Source organism: Gorilla gorilla, chromosome 9, assembly GCF_029281585.2.
Source record: "Gorilla gorilla gorilla isolate KB3781 chromosome 9, NHGRI_mGorGor1-v2.1_pri, whole genome shotgun sequence".
Classification (NCBI taxonomy): domain Eukaryota; kingdom Metazoa; phylum Chordata; class Mammalia; order Primates; family Hominidae; genus Gorilla; species Gorilla gorilla.
In genome coordinates, this window is record NC_073233.2 from 131,745,790 (window position 1) to 131,764,435 (window position 18,646).

The 18,646-nt window shown below is 38.0% G+C and overlaps 1 non-coding gene across 1 annotated transcript in view; it reads left to right on the forward strand.

The window, feature by feature from the left end:
• Window positions 1-18,646, forward strand: part of LOC101134179 (uncharacterized) — a 95,004-nt gene that overhangs the window by 25,310 nt on the left and 51,048 nt on the right. The window lies entirely within an intron of this gene.

Below are 18,646 nucleotides of genomic sequence, written 5' to 3' on the forward strand. Positions count from 1 at the left end.
TTCTTTTCCATGTTTTTCTGCCTTCCTTTGCATTGGTTGCTTTTTTTTTTTTTTAAGTAATTGTATTTTCTAACTGGTTTTATGGTGGCTCTGTCTTCCTCTCATGCTCTGCCACAGCTGAGCTGGCCCACAGTTTCTGTTTCTCTTTGGACGACCTGTCTGTCGTTGGATTTCTGACTGTTTGTTTTCCCTGTGATCTCAGATCACACTGCTGGTTTCAAGGAAGTTGTGATTTTGTAGTTTAGCTTTTTCTCATTATCAGGTTGGGAGCTATTACCTTTGCAGCTTTCTACATCTTAGAGGGAAGTGCATATCCCATAATATTTTTTAAAATTCCCTAAATCTGTTGTTAATAGAAAAAACAAACTCTAAATGTTTCAAAGAGGTTTATTCTGAGTAAATATGAGTGACCAGGGCCTGGGAAAACACAGTCTCAAGAGGTCCTGAAAAAGGTTGTAGGGTTACAGCTTGGTTTTATACATTTCAGGGAGACAGGACTTACAGGCAAAGACATAAATCAATACAAGGAAGGTTTCTACCCAAAACGGTGGAATATCTGGAAGCAGGGGTGAAGGTGTGGGGGTGGGGTTGAGGGAGGCTTACAGGTTATAGGTGGATTCGGAGAGTCTTTAATTTTTGCAGTTGGTTAAAGGAGTAAGGCTGTTTCTAAAACTTGAACTCAGCAGAAAGGAATGTCTTAAGATAAGGATGCTGTGTAGTAAGATTGATGGCCTGCAGGTGTGACTTAATCCTTGCCTTGTGTGGCTGTAGATCTTGTGTAAGAGTTGACATGTTATTGCCACAGAGTCTGTTTTGTCAGCCTTAAGATCTCTGTTGTAACATTAATGCTGATCAGTTATTGTACCTAAACTCCAAAAGGGTGGCGGTATAATGAGGTGCATCCAACCTTCCTTCCTGTCATGGCCAAAAGTTCAGTTTTTAAGATTTTTCTGGGGTCTCCTTGGCCAAGAGGGAGTCCATTCAGTGGGTTGGTAGCTTAGAATTTTATTTTTAGTTTACACTGCATAATATTAGTCTCTACTGCATATCAAGAATTGAACATTTGTTTGAAATTTAATCTACTTTTTCAACCCTACTTCTTCCTTTTTTTCTTTCTTAAAAAGAAATTTTAAATGCTTAAGACATGTATAAAAAAGTATAAAAAATAATACAATGAATCCCCATAACCCTTCCCAACTACAGGGTTAAGGTTGCTAAAATCAAATGCAGAATCTTATCCTGCTGCTAGCTGAATTACAATGCAGATTGAACTCCCAGCCTCATGGAGTGTCTACATTAAATGTGAGGGCAGTGATTGGGAAAGAATGGGACCTGGCACATTGGGTTAGGGAAGTGTTAGAACACGTGGAAGAAACTAATAAATTCTAGACATACACAACCTACCAAAACTGATTCATGAAGAAAGAGAAAATCTGAGCATACTTAAAATGAGTAAAGAGATTGAAATAGTAATAAAGTCTCCAATTAAAGAAATGCCCTGGACCTGATGGCTTCATTGCTGAATTCTACCAAATACTTAAAGAAGAATGAATATCAGCCATTCTCAAACTTTTCCAGAAAATTGAAGAAGAGGGAACACTTACAAACTCATTTTATAAAGCCAGCATTACCCTGATACCAAAGCCAAACAAGGACACTACAAGAAAATAAAATTATAGACCAATATCTCTAATAAACATAGATACAAAATTCTTAACAAAATACTAGCAAAGTGAATTCAAACAGCACAATTACAAGGATCATTCACCATCTAGTAGGATTTATCCCTGAGAGGAAAGGATAATTCAGCATATGCAAATTCATAAATGTGATACATCACATTAACAAAATGAAGGACAAAAATCATATGATCATCTCAATAGATGAAGAAAAATTATTGGACAAAATCCAATACCCTTTTATGATAAAACTCTCAATAAATTAGGTATAGAAAAAATTATACCTCAACATAATGAAGGTCATATATAACAAGGCCACAGCTAAAATCATCCTTTTGTTTTTTAACACAAACCAACATATTTATTAAAAACATGTGATTTATCTAGCTAACTATGCCTCCTGTTTTTTTTATTATTATTATACTTTAAGTTGTAGGGTACATGTGCACATAGTGCTGGTTTGATACGTAGGTATACATGTGCCATGTTGGCTTGCTGCACCCATCAACTCGTCATTTACATTAGTTATTTCTCCTAATGCTATCCCTCCCCCAGCCCCCAACCCCCGACAGGCCCCAGTGTGTTATGTCCCCTGCCCTGTGTCCTAGTGTTCTCATTGTTCAATTCCCACCTATGAATGAGAACATGCGGTGTTTGGTTTTCTGTCCTTGTGATAGTTTGCTGGGAATGACAGTTTCCAACTTCATTCATGTCCCTCCAAAGGACGTGAACTCATCCTTTTTTTATGGCTGCATAGTACTCCATGGTGTATATGTGCCACATTTTCTTAATCCGGTCTATCATTGATGGACATTTGGGTTGGTTCCAAGTCTTTGCTATTGTGAATAGTGCCACAATAAACATACGTATGCATGTGTCTTTATAGTAGCATGATTTATAGTCCTTTGGGTATATACCCAGTAATGGGATGGATGGGTCAAATGGTATTTCTAGTTCTAGATCCTTGAGGAATTGCCACAGTGTCTTCTACAATGGTTGAACTAATTTACACTCCCACCAACAGTGTAAAAGTGTTACTATTTCTCCACAGCCTCACCAGTATCTGTTGTTTCCTGACTATTCAATGATCGCCATTCTAACTGGCGTGAGATGGTTTTGATTTGCATTTCCCTGATGACCAGTGATGATGAGCATTTTTTCATGTGTCTGTTGGCTGCCTAAATGTCTTCTTTTGAGAAGTGTCTGTTCATATACTTTGCCCATTTTTTGATGGGGTTGTTTGGTTTTTTTTCTTGTAAATTTGTTTTGAGTTCTTTGTAGATTCTGGATATTAGCCCTTTGTCAGATGGGTAGATTGCAAAACTTTTCTGCCATTCTGTAGGTTGCCTGTTCACTCTGATGGTAGTTTTGTTTGCCATGCAGAAGCTCTTTAGTTTAATTAGATCCCATTTGTCTATTTTAGCTTTTGTTGCCATTGCTTTTGGTGTTTTAGTCATGAAGTCCTTGCCCATGCCTATGTCCTGAATGGTATTGCCTAGGTTTTCTTCTAGGGTTTTTATTGTTTTAGGTCTAACATTTAAGTATTTAATCCATCTTGAATTAATTTTTGTATAAAGAAGGGATCCAGTTTCAGCTTTCTACGTATGGCTAGCCAGTTTTTCCAGCACCATTTATGAAATAGGGAATCCTTTCCCCATTTCTTGTTTCTGTCAGGTTTGTCAAAGATCAGATGGTTGTAGATGTGTGATGTTATTTCTGAGCCCTCTGTTCTGTTCCGTTGGTCTATATATCTGTTTTTGTATCAATACCATGCTGTTTTGGTTACTGTAGCCTTGTAGTGTAGTTTGAAGTCAGGTAGCATGATGCCTCCAGTTTTGTTCTTTTTACTTAGGATTGTCTTGGCAATGCAGGCTCTTTTTTTGGTTCCATATGAACTTTAAAGTAGTTTTTTCTTCCAGTTCTGTGAGGAAAGTGATTGGTAGCTTGATGGGGATGGCATTGAATCTGTAAATCACCTTGGGCAGCATGGCGATTTTGATGATATTGATTATTCCTATCCATGAGCATGGAATGTTCTTCCATTTGTTTGTGTCCTCTTTTATTTCCTTGAGCAGTGGTTTGTAGTTCTCCTAAAAGAGGTCCTTCACATGCCTTGTAAGTTGGATTCCTAGGTATTTTATTCTCTTTTGTAGCAATTGTGAATGGGAGTTCACTCATGATTCAGGTCACTGTTTGTCTGTTATTTGTGTATAGGAATGCCTGTGATTTTTGCACATTGATTTTGCATCCTGAGACTTTGCTGAAGTTGCTTATCAGCTTAAGGAGATTTTGGGCTGAGACGATGGGGTTTTCTAAATATACAATCATGTCATCTGCAAACAGAGACAATTTGACCTCCTCTTTTCCCAGTTGAATATCCTTTATTTCTTTCTTTTGCCTCATTGCCCTGGCCAAAAACTCCAACACTATGTTGGATAGGAGTGGTGAGAGAGGGCGTCCCTGTCTTGCGCTGGTTTTCAAAGGGAATGCTTCCAGTTTTTGCCCATTCAGTATGATATTGGCTGTGAGTTTGTCATAAATAGCTCTTATTATTTTGAGATACGTTCCATCAATACCTAGTTTATTGAGAGTTTTTAGCATGAAGCGCTGTTGAATTTTGTTGAATGCCTTTTTTGCATCTATTGAGATAATCATGTGGTTTTTGTCGTTGGTTCTGTTTATGTGATGGATTACGTTTATTGATTTGCTAATGTTGAACCAGCCTTGCATCCCAGGGATGAAGCTGACTTGATCATGGTGGATAAGCTCTTTGATGATGTGCTGCTGGATTCAGTGTGCCAGTATTTTATTGAGGATTTTTACATCGATGTTCATCAGGGACATTGGTCTAAAATTCTTGTTTTTGTTGTTGTGTCTCAGCCAGGCTTTGATACCAGGATGATTCTGGCCTTATGAGTTAGGGAGGATTCCCTTTTTCTATTGATTGGAATAGTTTCAGAAGGAATGGTACCAGCTCCTCTTTGTATCTCTGGTAGAATTCAGTTGTGAATCCGTCTGGTTCTGGATTTTTTTTGGTTGGTGGGCTATTAATTATTGTCTCAATTTCAGAGCCTGTTATTGGTCTATTTAGAAATTCAACTTCTTCCTGGTTTAGTCTTGGGAGGATGTATGTGTCTAGGACTTTATCCATTTCCTCTAGATTTTCTAGTCTATTTGCATCGAGGTGTTTGTAGTATTCTCTGATGGTAGTTTGCATTTCTGTAGGATCGGTGGTGATATCCCCTTTATCATTTTTTATTGCGTCTATTTGATTCTTCTCTCTTTTCCTCTTTATTAGTCTTGCTAGCAGTCTATCAATTTTGTTAATCTTTTCAAAAAACCAGCTTCTGGATTAATTGATTTTTTGAAGGGTTTTTTTGTGTCTCTATCTCTTTCAGTTCTTCTCTGATCTTGGTTATTTCTTGCCTTCTGCTAGCTTTTGAATTTGTTTGCTCTTGCTTCTCTAGTTCTTTTAATTGTGATGTTAGGGTGTTGATTTTAGACCTTTCCTACTTTCTCTTGTGGGCATTTAGTACTATAAATTTCCCTCTACACACTGCTTTAAATGTGTCCCAGAGATTCTGGTACGTTGTGTCTTTGTTTTCATTGGTTTCAAAGAAAATCTTTATTCCTGCCTTCATTTCATTATTCACCCAGTAGTCATTCAGGAGCAGGTTGTTCAGTTTCCATGTAGTTGTGCGGTTTTGAGTGAGTTTCTTAGTCCTGAGTTCTAATATGATTGCACTGTGGTCTGAGAGACAGTTTGTTGTGATTTCTGTTCTTTTACATTTGCTGAGGAGTGCTTCACTTCCAATTATGTGGCCAATTTTAGAATAGGTGCAATGTGGTGCTGAGAAGAATGTATATTCTGATGATTCGGGGTGGAGAGTTCTATAGATGTCTATTAGTTCTGCTTGGTGCAGAGCTGAGTTCAAGTCCTGGATATCCTTATTAACCTTCTGTCTCATCGATCTGTCTAATATTGACAGCAGGGTGTTAAAGTCTCCCGCTATGATTGTTTGAGAGTCTAAATCTCTTTGTAGGTCTCTAAGGACTTGCTTTATGAATCTGGGTGCTCCTGTATTGGGTGCATATATATTTAGGATAGTTAGCTCTTCTTGTTGAATTGATCCCTTTACCATTATGTAATGGCCTTCTTTGTCTCTTTTGATCTTTGTTGGTTTAAAGTCTGTTTTATCAGAGACTAGAACTGCAACCCCTGCTTTTTTTTTTTTTTTTTTTTTTTTTTTGCTTTTCCATTTGCTTGGTAGATCTTCCATCCCTTTATTTTGAGCCTATGTGTGTCTCTGCACGTGAGATGGGTCTCCTGAATACAGCACATTGATGGGCCTTGACTCTTTATCCAATTTGCCAGTCTGTGTCTTTTAATTGGAGCATTTAGCCGATTTACATTTAAGGTTAATATTGTTATGTGTGAATTTGATCCTGTCGTTATGATGTTCACTGGTTATTTTGCCCATTAATTGATGCAGTTTGTTCATAGCATGGATGGTCTTTACAATTTGGCATGTTTTTGCAGAGGCTGGTACCAGTTGTTTCTTTCCATGTTTAGTGCTTCCTTCAGGAGCTCTTGTAAGGCAGGCCTGGTGGTGACAAAATCACTCAGCATTTGCTTGTCTGTAAAGGATTTTATTTCTCCTTCACTTATGATGCTAGTTTGGCTAGATATGAAATTCTGGGTTGAAACTTCTTTTCTTTAAGAATGTTGAATATTGGTCCCCACTCTCTTCTGCCTTGTAGTGTTTCTGCCAAGAGATCTGCTGTTAGTCTGATGGGCTTCCCTTTGTGGGTAACCCAACCTTTCTCTCTGGCTGCCGTTAACATTTTTTCCTTGATTTCAACCTTGGTGAATCTGACAGTTATGTGTCTTGGGATTTCTCTTCTCGAGGAGTATCTTTGTGGCGTTCTCTGTATTTCCTGAATTTGAATGTTGGCCTGCCTTGCTAGGTTGGGGAAGTTCTCCTGGATAATATCCTGAAGAGTGTTTTCCAACTGGGTTCCATTCTCCCCATCACTTTCAGGTACACCAATCAAACATAGATTTGGTCTTTTCACACAGTCCCATATTTCTTGGAGGCTTTGTTCATTTCTTTTTACTCTTTTTTCTCTAACTTTGTCTTCTTGCGTTATTTCATTAATTTGATGTTCAATCACTGATACCCTTTCTTCCACTTGATTGCATCGGCTATTGAAGCTTGTGCATGCGTCACGAAGTTCTCATGCCATGGTTTTCAACTCTGTCAGGTCATTTAAGGTCTTCCCTACACTGTTTATTCTAGTTAGCTATTCATCTAACCTTTTTTCAAGGTTTTTAGCTTCCTTGTGATGGGTTCGAACATCCTCCTTTAGCTCAGAGAAGTTTGTTATTACCGACCTTCTGAAGCCTACTTCTGTCAACTTGTCAAAGTCATTCTCCTTCCAGCTTTGTTCCATTGCTGGCAAGGAGCTGTGATCCTTTGGAGGAGAAGAGGTGCTCTGGTTTTTAGAATTTTCAGCTTTTCTGCTCTGGTTTCTCCCCATCTTTGTGGTTTTATCTACTTTTGGTCTTTGATGTTGGTGACCTACAGATGGGGTTTTGGTGTAGATGTCCCTTTTGTTAACATTGATCCTATTCCTTTCTGCTTGTTAGTTTTCCTTCTAACAGTCAGGTCCCTCAGCTGCAGGTCTGTTGGAGTTTGCTGGAGGTCCACTCCAGACCCTGTTTTCCTGGGTATCACCAGCAGAGGCTGCAGAACAGCAAATATTGCAAAACAGAAAATATTGCTGTCTGATCCTTCCTCTGGAAGCTTCATCCCAGAGGAGCAGCCAGCTGTATGAGGTGTCTGTTGGCCCCTACTGGGAGGTGTCTCCTAGTTAGGCTACACAGGGGTCAGGGACACACTTGAGGAGGCAGTCTGTCTGTTCTCAGATCTCAAACACCGTGCTAGGAGAACCACTGCTCTCTTCAGAGCTGTCAGACAGGGACACTTAAGTCTGCAGAAGTTGTCTGCTGCCTTTTGTTCAGCTATGCCCTGCCCACAGAGGTGGAATCTATAGAGGCCCGTAGGCCTTGCTGAGCTGCGGTGGGCTCTGCCCAGTTTGAGCTTCCCAGCCACTTTGTTTATATACTCAAGCCTCAGCAATGGCAGACACCCCTCCCCCAGCCTGGCTGTCGCTTTGCCGTTCAATCTCAGGCTGCTGCACTAGCAGTGAGCAAGGCCCCGTGGGCATGGGACCTGCAGAGCCAGGCCCAGGAGAGAATCTGTTTGTCTGCTGGTTGTTAAGTCCTTGGGAAAAGCATAGTATTTTGGTGGGAGTGTCCTGATTTTCCAGGTACAGGCTGTCATCGCTTCTCTTGGCTAGTAAAGGGAAATCCCCCGACCCCTTGCACTTCCTGGGTGAGGCGACGCCCCGCCCTGCTTTGGCTCGCTCTATGTGGGCTGCACCCACTGTCCAAGCAGTCCCAGTGAGATGAACCAGGTACCTCCGTTGGAAATGCAGAAATCACCTGTCTTCTGTGTCGATCATGCTGGGAGCTGCAGACCAGAGCTGCTCCTATTTGGCCATCTTGGATCTCCTGCTAACATCATGCTTAATGGTGAAAAGGTGAAATCATTTCTTGTAAATCAGGAGCAAAGCAAGGATGTCCGCTCTTGCCACTCCTAGTCAATATGGTCTTGGAAATCCTAGTCAGAACAATTATGCAATTATACAAGAGAAAGAAATGGAAAGTACCCAAGAATAAATATTCTTATAATGTTCATACTACTGAAAGCAATCTGCAGATTCCATGGAATCCCTATCAAAGTTATAATGACATTTTTCAAAGAGATAGAAAAAAATCCTAAAATTTGTAAGGAACCACAGAAGACCCCAAAGAATGAAAGAAATCTTGATCAAAAGGAACAAAACTGGAGGCATCACACTCCCTACTTCAAAAAATGCTACAATCCTGTAGTAATCAAAATAGCATGATACTGGCATAAAATCTAACTTACAGTCCAATGAATCAGAACAGAGACCCCATAATTAAATTTATCATTTATGGTCAATTGATTTTTAACAAAGATGCCAAGAACACACAGTGCGGAAAGAATGTCTCTTAAATAAATTATATTGAGAAAATTGGATATCCACACACAGAAGAATTAAACTGGACCCATATACAGAAGTCACAGTGTGGCTCTCCACATGCGCTTTGCCTGTCCGAGTGGGAGCTGCAAGTTAGTACTGCCTCCTATCAAAAATCAACTCAAATGTGATTAAAGACCTAAATGTATGATCTGAAAGTGTAAAACTCCTAGACACAAACATAGGGGAAAAGCATTTTCAATTTGGTATAAGCAATGATTTTTTGGTTGACACCAAACACATGGGCAACAAAAGCTCAGTTAGACAAGGGCAATTCATGAAACTAAAAAGCTTCTGCCTAACCATGAAACAATCAACAGAGGGAAGAGATAACTTATGGCTTGGGTGAAAATATTTGTAAACCATATATCTGATAAAGACTTAATAACCAAGGGAAAGTGGCAGATAGGAGGCAGGATTAACTTGCAACTCCCACTTGGACGGGCAAAGCAGCATGTGGAGACCCACAATGTGACTTTTGCTCTAAGAACTACTGCAGGAACATACTAGAAAAGCTGAGAGAATCCACAGATTCTTTGAAGGAGGTGGGTTGCCACATCCATGCTCATGGATGGGTAGAATCAATATTGTGAAAATGACCATACTGCCCAAAGCAATCTACAAATTCAATGCAATTCCCATAAAAAATACTACCATCATTCTTCATGGAACTAGAAAAAACAATCCTAAAATTCATATGGAACCAAAAAAGAACCCACATAGCCAAAGCAAGACTAAGCAAAAAGGATAAATCTGGAGGCATTACATTACCTGGCTTCAAACTATACCATAAGGCCATAGCCGTTAAAACAGGATGATACTGTTATAAAAACAGGAATATCGGCCGATAGAACAGAATAGAGAACCCAGAAATAAAGCCAAACACTTACAGTCAACTGATCTTCAACAAAGCAAACAAGAACAGAAAGTGGGCAAGGACTTCATTCAACAAATGGTGCTGGAATAATTGGCAAGCCAAATGTAGAAGAATGAAACTGGATCCTCATTTCTCACCTTACACAAAAATCAACTCGAGATGGATCAAATATTTAAATCTAAGACCTGAAACTATAAAAAGTCTGGAAGATAACATCAGAAAAACCCTTCTAGACATTGGCTTAGGCAAAGACTTCATGACCAAGAACACAAAAGCAAATGCAACAAAAACAAAGGTAAATAGATGAAACTTAATTAAACTAAAAAGCTTCTGCACAGCAAAAGAAATAATCAGCAGAGTAAACAGACAACCCTCAGAGACGGAGAAAATCTTCACAATCTATACATCTGACGAAGGACTAATATCCAGAATCTACAAGGAACTCAAACAAATCAGCAAGAGAAAAACAAAAAATCCCATAAAAAAGTGGGCTATGAATAGATAATTCTCGAAAGAAGATATACAAATGCTCAGCAAACATGAAAATATGCTCAGCATCACTAATTATCGGGGGAATGCAAATGAAAACCACAATGTGATGCCACCTTACTCCTGTAAGAATGGCCATAATCAAAAAATTTTTAAAAATAGGTTTTTGCCTGGATGTGGTGAAAAGGGAACACTTTTACACTATTGGTGGAAATCTAAACTAGTACAACCATTATGGAAAATGCTGATTCCTTAAAGAACTAAAAGTAGACTCCTTAAAGAACTAAAAGTAGATCTACCATTTGATCCAGCAATCCCACTCCTGGGTATCTACCCAGAGAAAAAGAAGTCATTATACAAAAAAGATACTTGCATATGTATGTTTATAGCAGCACAATTTGCAATTGCAAAAATATGGAACCAGCCCAAATACTCACCAATCAACGAGTGGATAAAGAAAATGTGGCATATATATACCATGGAATACTACTCAGCAATTAAAAGGAATAAAATAATGGCATTTGCTGCAATGTGGATGGAATTGCAGACCATTATTCTAATTGAGGTAACTCAGGAATGGAAAAGCAAACATTGTATGTTCTTGTAAGTGGGAGCTAAGCTATGAGGACTAAGGCATAAGAATGATACCGTGGACTTTGAAGATTCAGAGGAAAGTGTCGGAAGAGGGTAAGGGATGAAAAAAATTCAGATTGGGTATAGTGTACACTGCTTGGGTGATAGGTTCACTAAAATCTCAGAAACCGCCACCAAATAACTTATTAATGTAACCAAACACCACCTGTTCCCCAAAAACCTATTGAAATAAAAAAATGAGTTAATATCCGGAATTCAAACATTCAATAGCAAAAAACCAAATAACCCAATTAAAAATGGGCAAAGAATCTGGATAGACATTTTTCCCAAGAAGAGATACAGGTCACTAATAGGTATATGAAAAAGATTCTCAACATCACTAATCATCAGAGAAATATGAGTCAAAACCACAATGAGATCATCTCATGCCTGTTAGAATGGCTATTATCAAAAAGAGAAGGGATGACAGGTGTTGGTGAGTACGGGTGGAAAAGAGAAATCTTGTAGCCTGTTGGTAGAAATATAAATTGGTATAACCATTATGGAGAATAATATGGAGATTCCTCAAAAAATTAAAAATAGAATTACCAGATGATCTGGCATGCTCATTTCTGGGTATATGTCCAAAGACTTGAAATTAGATCTCAAAGAAACAGCTGTATTTTCATGTTTGTTTTATCATTATTCACAATACTCAAGGTATGGAAGCAAACTAAGTGTCCACCAATGGGTAAATGGATAAAAGAACATGGTATGTAAATATAATGGAATACTTTTCAGCCTTAAAAAAGAAAAAAAAACCTCTGATTTTGCAAAAGCGTGAATGAACCTGTAGGAGGTGGGAGAGTATTATGCTAAGTGGGATAAATGACCATAGAAAAGGCCAATATTAAATGATCTTACTTACACATATGGAATCTAAAAAGGTCAAACTCACAAAAGCAGAGAGTGGAATGGTAGTTGCCAGGGGCTGGTGGTTGGGCATGAGGAAGAGTTGTTGGTCAAAGGGTACAAAGTTTCAGTTATGCATGATGAATAAGCTCTGGAGATCTAACGTACAGCATGGTGACTATAGTTCATAATACTGCACTATATACTTGAAATTTGCTGAGAGCGTAGATCTTCAGTGTTCTTATCACACACCAACAAACAAATGGTAACGTGATGTGATGCATATGTTAATTAGCTTGATTGTGGTGATCATTTCACAGTCTATGTATTAGTGTTTCAACCACAGTCTACGTGTACAGTGTTTCAACCATTATGAAAACAGTGTGGAGTTTTCATAAAGAACTAAAAGTAGGTCTACCATTTGATCCAGCAATCCCACTCCTGGGTATTTACCCAGAAGAAAAGAAGCCAGTATATGAAAAAGATACTTGAGCATGCATGTTTATAGCAGCACAATTCACATTGCAAAAATATAGAACAAGCCCAAATGCCCATCGGTCAATGTGTAGATAAAGAAAAATGTGGCATATATATACCACGGAATACTACTCAGCCATAAGAAGGAATGAAATGATGACATTTGCAGCAGATATTTAATATATATCAAATATAACATTGTACACCTTAGAATAGATACAATTTTTAATTGTCAATTACACCACAATAAGGCTGGAAAAAACAATAAGGAAACTATAGAAAAGATTTTTACTTTAAATCCTTATTTTTGGGTGCGCATCACCATATCCCCTAATTTAATCGATTGTCTTTTAGCTTTTCAATATTACATTTATGTATGAGAGCATGTTGTGCACAAGTGTCCAGCAGCCCCAGTAAACTTACTTACTGTTCCCAGGCCAGTTTGCCTATGCCCTTACAAACTGCCTATTGGGTTTTGTGCTAAGATATTTAGCCTCTCTCATCACTCACATTCATAACCCTGCTTTTTGCCATACACCATTTTGGTCAGCACTATATCTGCAGGGCTTATGGATTCTTTTTATTTTATTTTATTCTATTTTATATTTTATTGAGACAGTGTCTTATTCTGTCTTCTAGGCTGGACTGTAGTAGCATGATCATGGCTCACTGCAGCCTTGAACTCCTGGGCTCAAGCATCCTGCCGCCTCAGCCTCTGGAGCAACTAGGACTACAGGCATGCACCACCATGCCCAGCTAACTTTTAACATTTTCTTTCTTTTCTTTTCTTTTTTTTCCTTGTTTCTTTCTTTCTTTCTTTCTTTTTCCTCCTTTCTTTCTTTCTTTCTTTTTTTTTTTTTTTGAGACAGGTCTTGCTCTGTAGCCCAGGCTGGAATGCAGTGGTGTGATCTCGGCTCATTGCAACATCCACCTCCCGGATTCAAGCGATTCTTCTGCCTCAGCCCCTTGAGTAGCTGGGACTACAGGCGTGCACCACCATGCCCAGCTAATTTTTGTATTTTTAGTAGAGACGGGGTTCTGCCATATTGGCCAGGCTGACCTCGTGATCTGCCTGCCTCAGCCTCCAAAAGTGCTGGGATTACAGGCATGAGCCATCGTGCCTGGCCACTTTTTTGATTTTCTTTGTAGAGACAGAGTCTCATTATGTTGCCCAGGATGATCTTGAACTCCTGGACTCAAGCAATCCTCCTATCTTGGCCTCCCTGTTCTGGGATTACAGATGTGAACCACCCTAAAAAAAATAGTCAGTTTTAAAAAAATATCAAAGCTAGTATAAATTGAATGAATCTCTTGCGGTCCTTTTACAGGTTGAAGAGTTGGTGAAACATCGGGACCACTCATTTTTTATAATGATTCATTAAAATTTTAGTAGACCATGGAATACTATGCAGCCATAAGAAGGAATGAGATCATGTCCTTTGCAGGGACATGAATGAAGCTGGAAACCATCATCCTCAGGAAACTAACACATGAACAGAAAACCAAACACCGCATGTTCTCACTCATAAGTGGGAGTTAAACATTGAGAACACATGGACACAGAGAGGGGAACAACACACACCAGGGCCTGTTGCGGGGTGGGAGGTGAGGGGAGGAAACTTAGAGGATGGGTCAATAGGTACAGAAAACCACCATGGCACATGTATACCTATGTAACAAGCCTACACATTCTGCACATGTATCCCATTTATTTTAGAAGAAATAAAAAAAGAAAAAAATTAGTAAATATTCCATCTATCTCTGCTTTGTTATGCCATTTTTAATTAGCCAGGCTTTAAGCAGTTCTTTTTTGATGACTGTCTAATTTTAGCCTTTTTTTTATTTGTGAGGCTGATTTCTTTTCAAAGGTGCAATTCTTTCAGGCTGCTTATTGGAAATAGAGCCCTATATTACTTTTGGAATTAAAAAAATGTATCAACACTTCATAAGTTTGCCATATGTTTTCTGTTTTTGACATTTTTATTTTACTTTAAGTTCTGGGATACATGTGCAGAATATGAAGATTTGTTACATAGTTATACATGTGCCATGGTGGTTTGCTGCACCTATCAACTCATCATCTAGGTTTTAAGCCCTGCATGCATTAGGTATTTGTCCTAATGCTCTCCCTCCCCTCACCCCCACCCCCTGACAGGCCCTGGTGTGCGATGTTCCCCTCTCTGTGTCCATGTGTTCTCATTGCACAACTCCCACTTATGAGTGAGAACATGTGGTGTTTGGTTTTTTGTTCCTGTGTTAGTTTGCTAAGAATGATGGTTTCCAGCTTCATCCATGTTCCTGCAAAGGACATGAACTCATTCTTTTTTATGCCTGCATAGTATTCCATGGTGTATATTTGCCACATTTTCTTTATCCAGTCTATCATTGATGGGCATTTGGGTTGGTTCCAAGTCTTTGCTATTGTAAATAGTGCTGCAGTAAACATACATGTGCATGTGTCTTTATAGTAGAATGATTTGTAATCCTTTGGGTAATGGGATTGCTGGGTCAAATGGTATTTCTGGTTCTAGATCCTTGAAGAATTGCCACAATGTCTTCCACAATGGTTGAACTAATTTAAACTCCCACCAACAGTGTAAAAGTGTTCCTATTTCTCCACAGCCTCACCAGCATATATTGTTTCCTGAGATTTTAATAATCACTTTTCTGACTGGCGTGAGATGGTATCTCATTTTGGTTTTGATTTGCATTTCTTTAATGACCAGTGATGATGATTTTTCTTTCCTATGTTTGTTGGCCACATAAATGTCCTTTTTGAGAAGCATCTGTTCCTATCCTTTGCCCATTTTTTGATGGGGTTGTTTGCTTTTTTTTCTTGTAAATTTAGTTAAGTTCCTTGTAGATTCTGGATATTAGACCTTTGTCAGATGGGTAGATTGCAAAAATTTTCTCCCATTCTGTAGGTTGGCTGTTCACTCTGATGCTAGTTTCTTTTGCTGTGCAGAAGCCCTTTAGTTTAATTAGATCCCATTTGTCAATTTTGGCTTTTGTTGCAATTGCTTTTAGTGTTTTACTCATGAAGTCTTTGCCCATGTCTATGTCCTGAATGGTATTTTCTAGGTTTTCTTCTAGGGTTTTTATGGTTTTGGGTTTTACATTTAGGTCTTTACTCTATCTTGAGTTAATTTTTGTATAAGGTTTGAGGAAGGGGATCAGTTTCTGTGTGGCAGATGGGAATGGGAATGTGGAGAGGGAATGTGACCATTAAAAGAATACTCCATTCAATTTTTCTCAGGACACTTCCCTTAGTTTATACTTTCAATTTCATAAATCCAAGGGTTTAAAAAAATCTTTGGAGTATTTAATTATATTAATATTTTAAAAATAACTGGGTTCTTAAGATGTAGACATTTTCAAGGATTTGCATTTATCTTTATGGAGGAGGAATCTCAATTTAAGACTATATTCCTTTAAAAAATTTTAAAAAAAGTTTTTAACTTCAGTATCTGTGCTAGTAAGAACGTATTCTTTATAAGTCTATTACTCAAGTGAACTCATGACAGTTTTTTCTCTTTAACTGTAAAATAAAAAGAAAAGTTTTAAATCATATCTCCTACTTCAGGAAACATCTGAACTTAACTCTCCTAATATATATTTTATTGTTTATGAAAAATTATGTTTGTTAATTTTTCCAATATTAAAATTGACATATGCTTCCCAAGTTTTAAAAGCTCCAAAAGGTGGGAAAAAGAGATATAATTATAATCCCACTCTTCAAACAAAGTTATTTAAACATTTTGTATAGTGCATTTTCTTCTAGCTTTAAAATGACTTTTCAAAATAGGTGATTTGCCTTTAAGATTTTAAGAAGCTCTTAAAGGTATTACTGCTCATGATTAAAATGTATACCGTGTTTCAACGTTAAAGGTCTTTTTTAGCATTTTGTCACTACCACTTAATTCAATGTCATAACCATAGCAAAACAAACAATTTCTTAGATTTAGTGGAATACATTTCCTCCTCGAGTGAAACAAATTTCCAGGTTGAAACCATAGTATAGCCTTCAAGAAAATGAATTCTGTTAACAACCCAAAGGTGTAGGAAATGGATTATCTGCTAGGGCTCCCAGGAAAGAATGCAGCCTGCCGACATTTTAGCCCGGTAAGACCTGTGTTGGGCTTCTGACCTACAGAAGTAGGAGATAACAAATGTGTGTTGTTTTAAGCTGCCAAATTAGTGGGAATTTGATATGACAGCAATAATAACCTAATATGGTAACTTTTGATACCTTGTCTTAATTAGGGTCTGATTATAAGCACAGAGCAGAAAATTACAGGACTACTTCATTCTTGGTGACTTTGGTCTAACTTCTTTTTGTCTTTAAACATTTGTTCACTTCATTATCTTATGATGGACTGTGCTCTCTTATAATACTCTGAATTCATTCCTAAGACAGCTCTTTCTTTACCTGCTCTTTCCTGAGAGATTCCATGCCAATTCTTAAGGTCCCTATCTTTGTCCACTCAGCTAGAGAGTCTGTCTTTTTCCCATTCCTACACTCTTTTTAGAGAGCTTACTCCCACAGCACCTACTTATTGGCATTGTGGACACGGTGATTTGATACCTTGCTGACTCATTCTTCTTACAAATAAGTGAATCAGAAGTGGAAATCTCTCTCTAGTTGGACCAACCATATCCTCCTCCCAGAAATTTGGATTTTGAACTCAGATTATTTTAAATATGTATCCACTTAAATTTAATACATATCAATACATTCAAATACATTCAATATCTCTACCCTTATATATTGAATATATATCTGTAATTGAGTATATACATATATTTGTGAATGACAAAAGCAGCTATCTTCCATGTGCACAGAAAAGTGGAAAAAAAACACTGCAGAGACAGAAAAGCAAATCAGGTGTATATTAGTTTCTCATGGCTGCTGTAACAAATTACCACAAAGTTGGCGGCTTAAAACAACACTAATGTATTATTTTACAGTTCTGAGGGCAAGAAATCCAAAAACAGTTTCACTGGGCTGAAACCCAGGTGTTGGCAGAGTCATGCTGGAGGTTGTGGGAGAAAATCAGCTTCGTTGCCTTTTCTAGCTTTCAGAGGTTTATTTCTTGATTTGTGGCCCTTTCCTCTGTCTCCAAAGCCAGCAGAGCAGCAGCATCAAATCTCTCTCTGCTTTCATCGTCACATGGCCTTCATTTTTGTAGTAAAATCTCCTTTTGCCTAGCTCTTACGATGACATTTGGGATTACATGTAGGGCCCACCTGGGTAATCCAGGATAATCCCCCATCTCAAGAACTTTAACTTAGTCACATCTACAAAAATCTCTTTGCCACATAAGATAACATTCACCGTTTCCAGAGGTCAGAACCTGGATATCTTTAGGGGCTATTATTCAGCCTACCACAAAGTATATGGAGAAAAATAATACAGAGAAATACAACTACAGAGAGACCTAAGGAGAAATCAGAGACTTAAAGAGAAGAGAATACCTACCTTGGCTCCTTACAAATTTCTAGTTCCTTCTTTTTGTCACTTAGCAGGTTTTGATGTTTCTTATTTTCTGGGGTTCCATATGGCACTTTTGATTATTATGATAAGTACATAGTTTACTTAAGCAAGCTTGATTAGTTTTCTGATACTTTTTTTTCCTCAACCAAATGAATGCTAAGATGATCTTCTATGTATGTGGCCATATTCGCCAGTTGCTATAGATGATCAGTCTAGACTCATGGTCAGTTATGGCTTCTGAATAAATAGTTTTCCTTTCAAACCAAATTGCCTCTCAGTCCATTCTAATTGTGTCCCACTTCTGGTCTGCCTTGATCTGCAGGTCTGTCTAACTGTTGGCTTCTGGCTTCAGAAAAAGAAGGTAGCTTCCAGGCTAATTTGGTTTCCCCTCTTAAGTTTTCCTTCCACACTTTATAATATAGTGGGGTGCTAAAGGAGTCTGAAGTTCACATATTCTAAATTTCTGCCACTTACCAATGATGTAGTTTGGGGCAAGATGCTTAACCTCTGTAAACATCAGTTTTCTCATCTGTAAAATGGAGATAATGATATCAGCTTTCTAAGGTTATTAGGAGGAATAAATGCAATACATGCGTATATATTTAAGTATACTGTACAAACCCTGGATTATGTTATTGTTATTATTATTATTCCTTCCTTGCTATTGTTATTATTATTATATAATATTTAATTGTCAAGGTTGAAGGCTTGCAACATCTGAAAAGAACTAGTAGAAGTGTTTGTTTTTAATTATATGTGGTTTCATTTCTTAGACCATCTTAGCTAAGCCTACAACAACAAAAAGAAAAAGCACAACGTCCCCATTTCACAGATGAGAAAACAAATGGTCAGATAGGCTAAGTGTCACTAGATTAAACAACAACAAAAAAAAAGGTGATAAAGCCAGGCTCAAAATTTAGGTTTTTTGATTTTAGTTTTGTATTTTTCATTAATCCATAATATTGTGAATGCACAGTGGTTCAATAATAGAGTTCAGGGAATGTCATTTTCTCT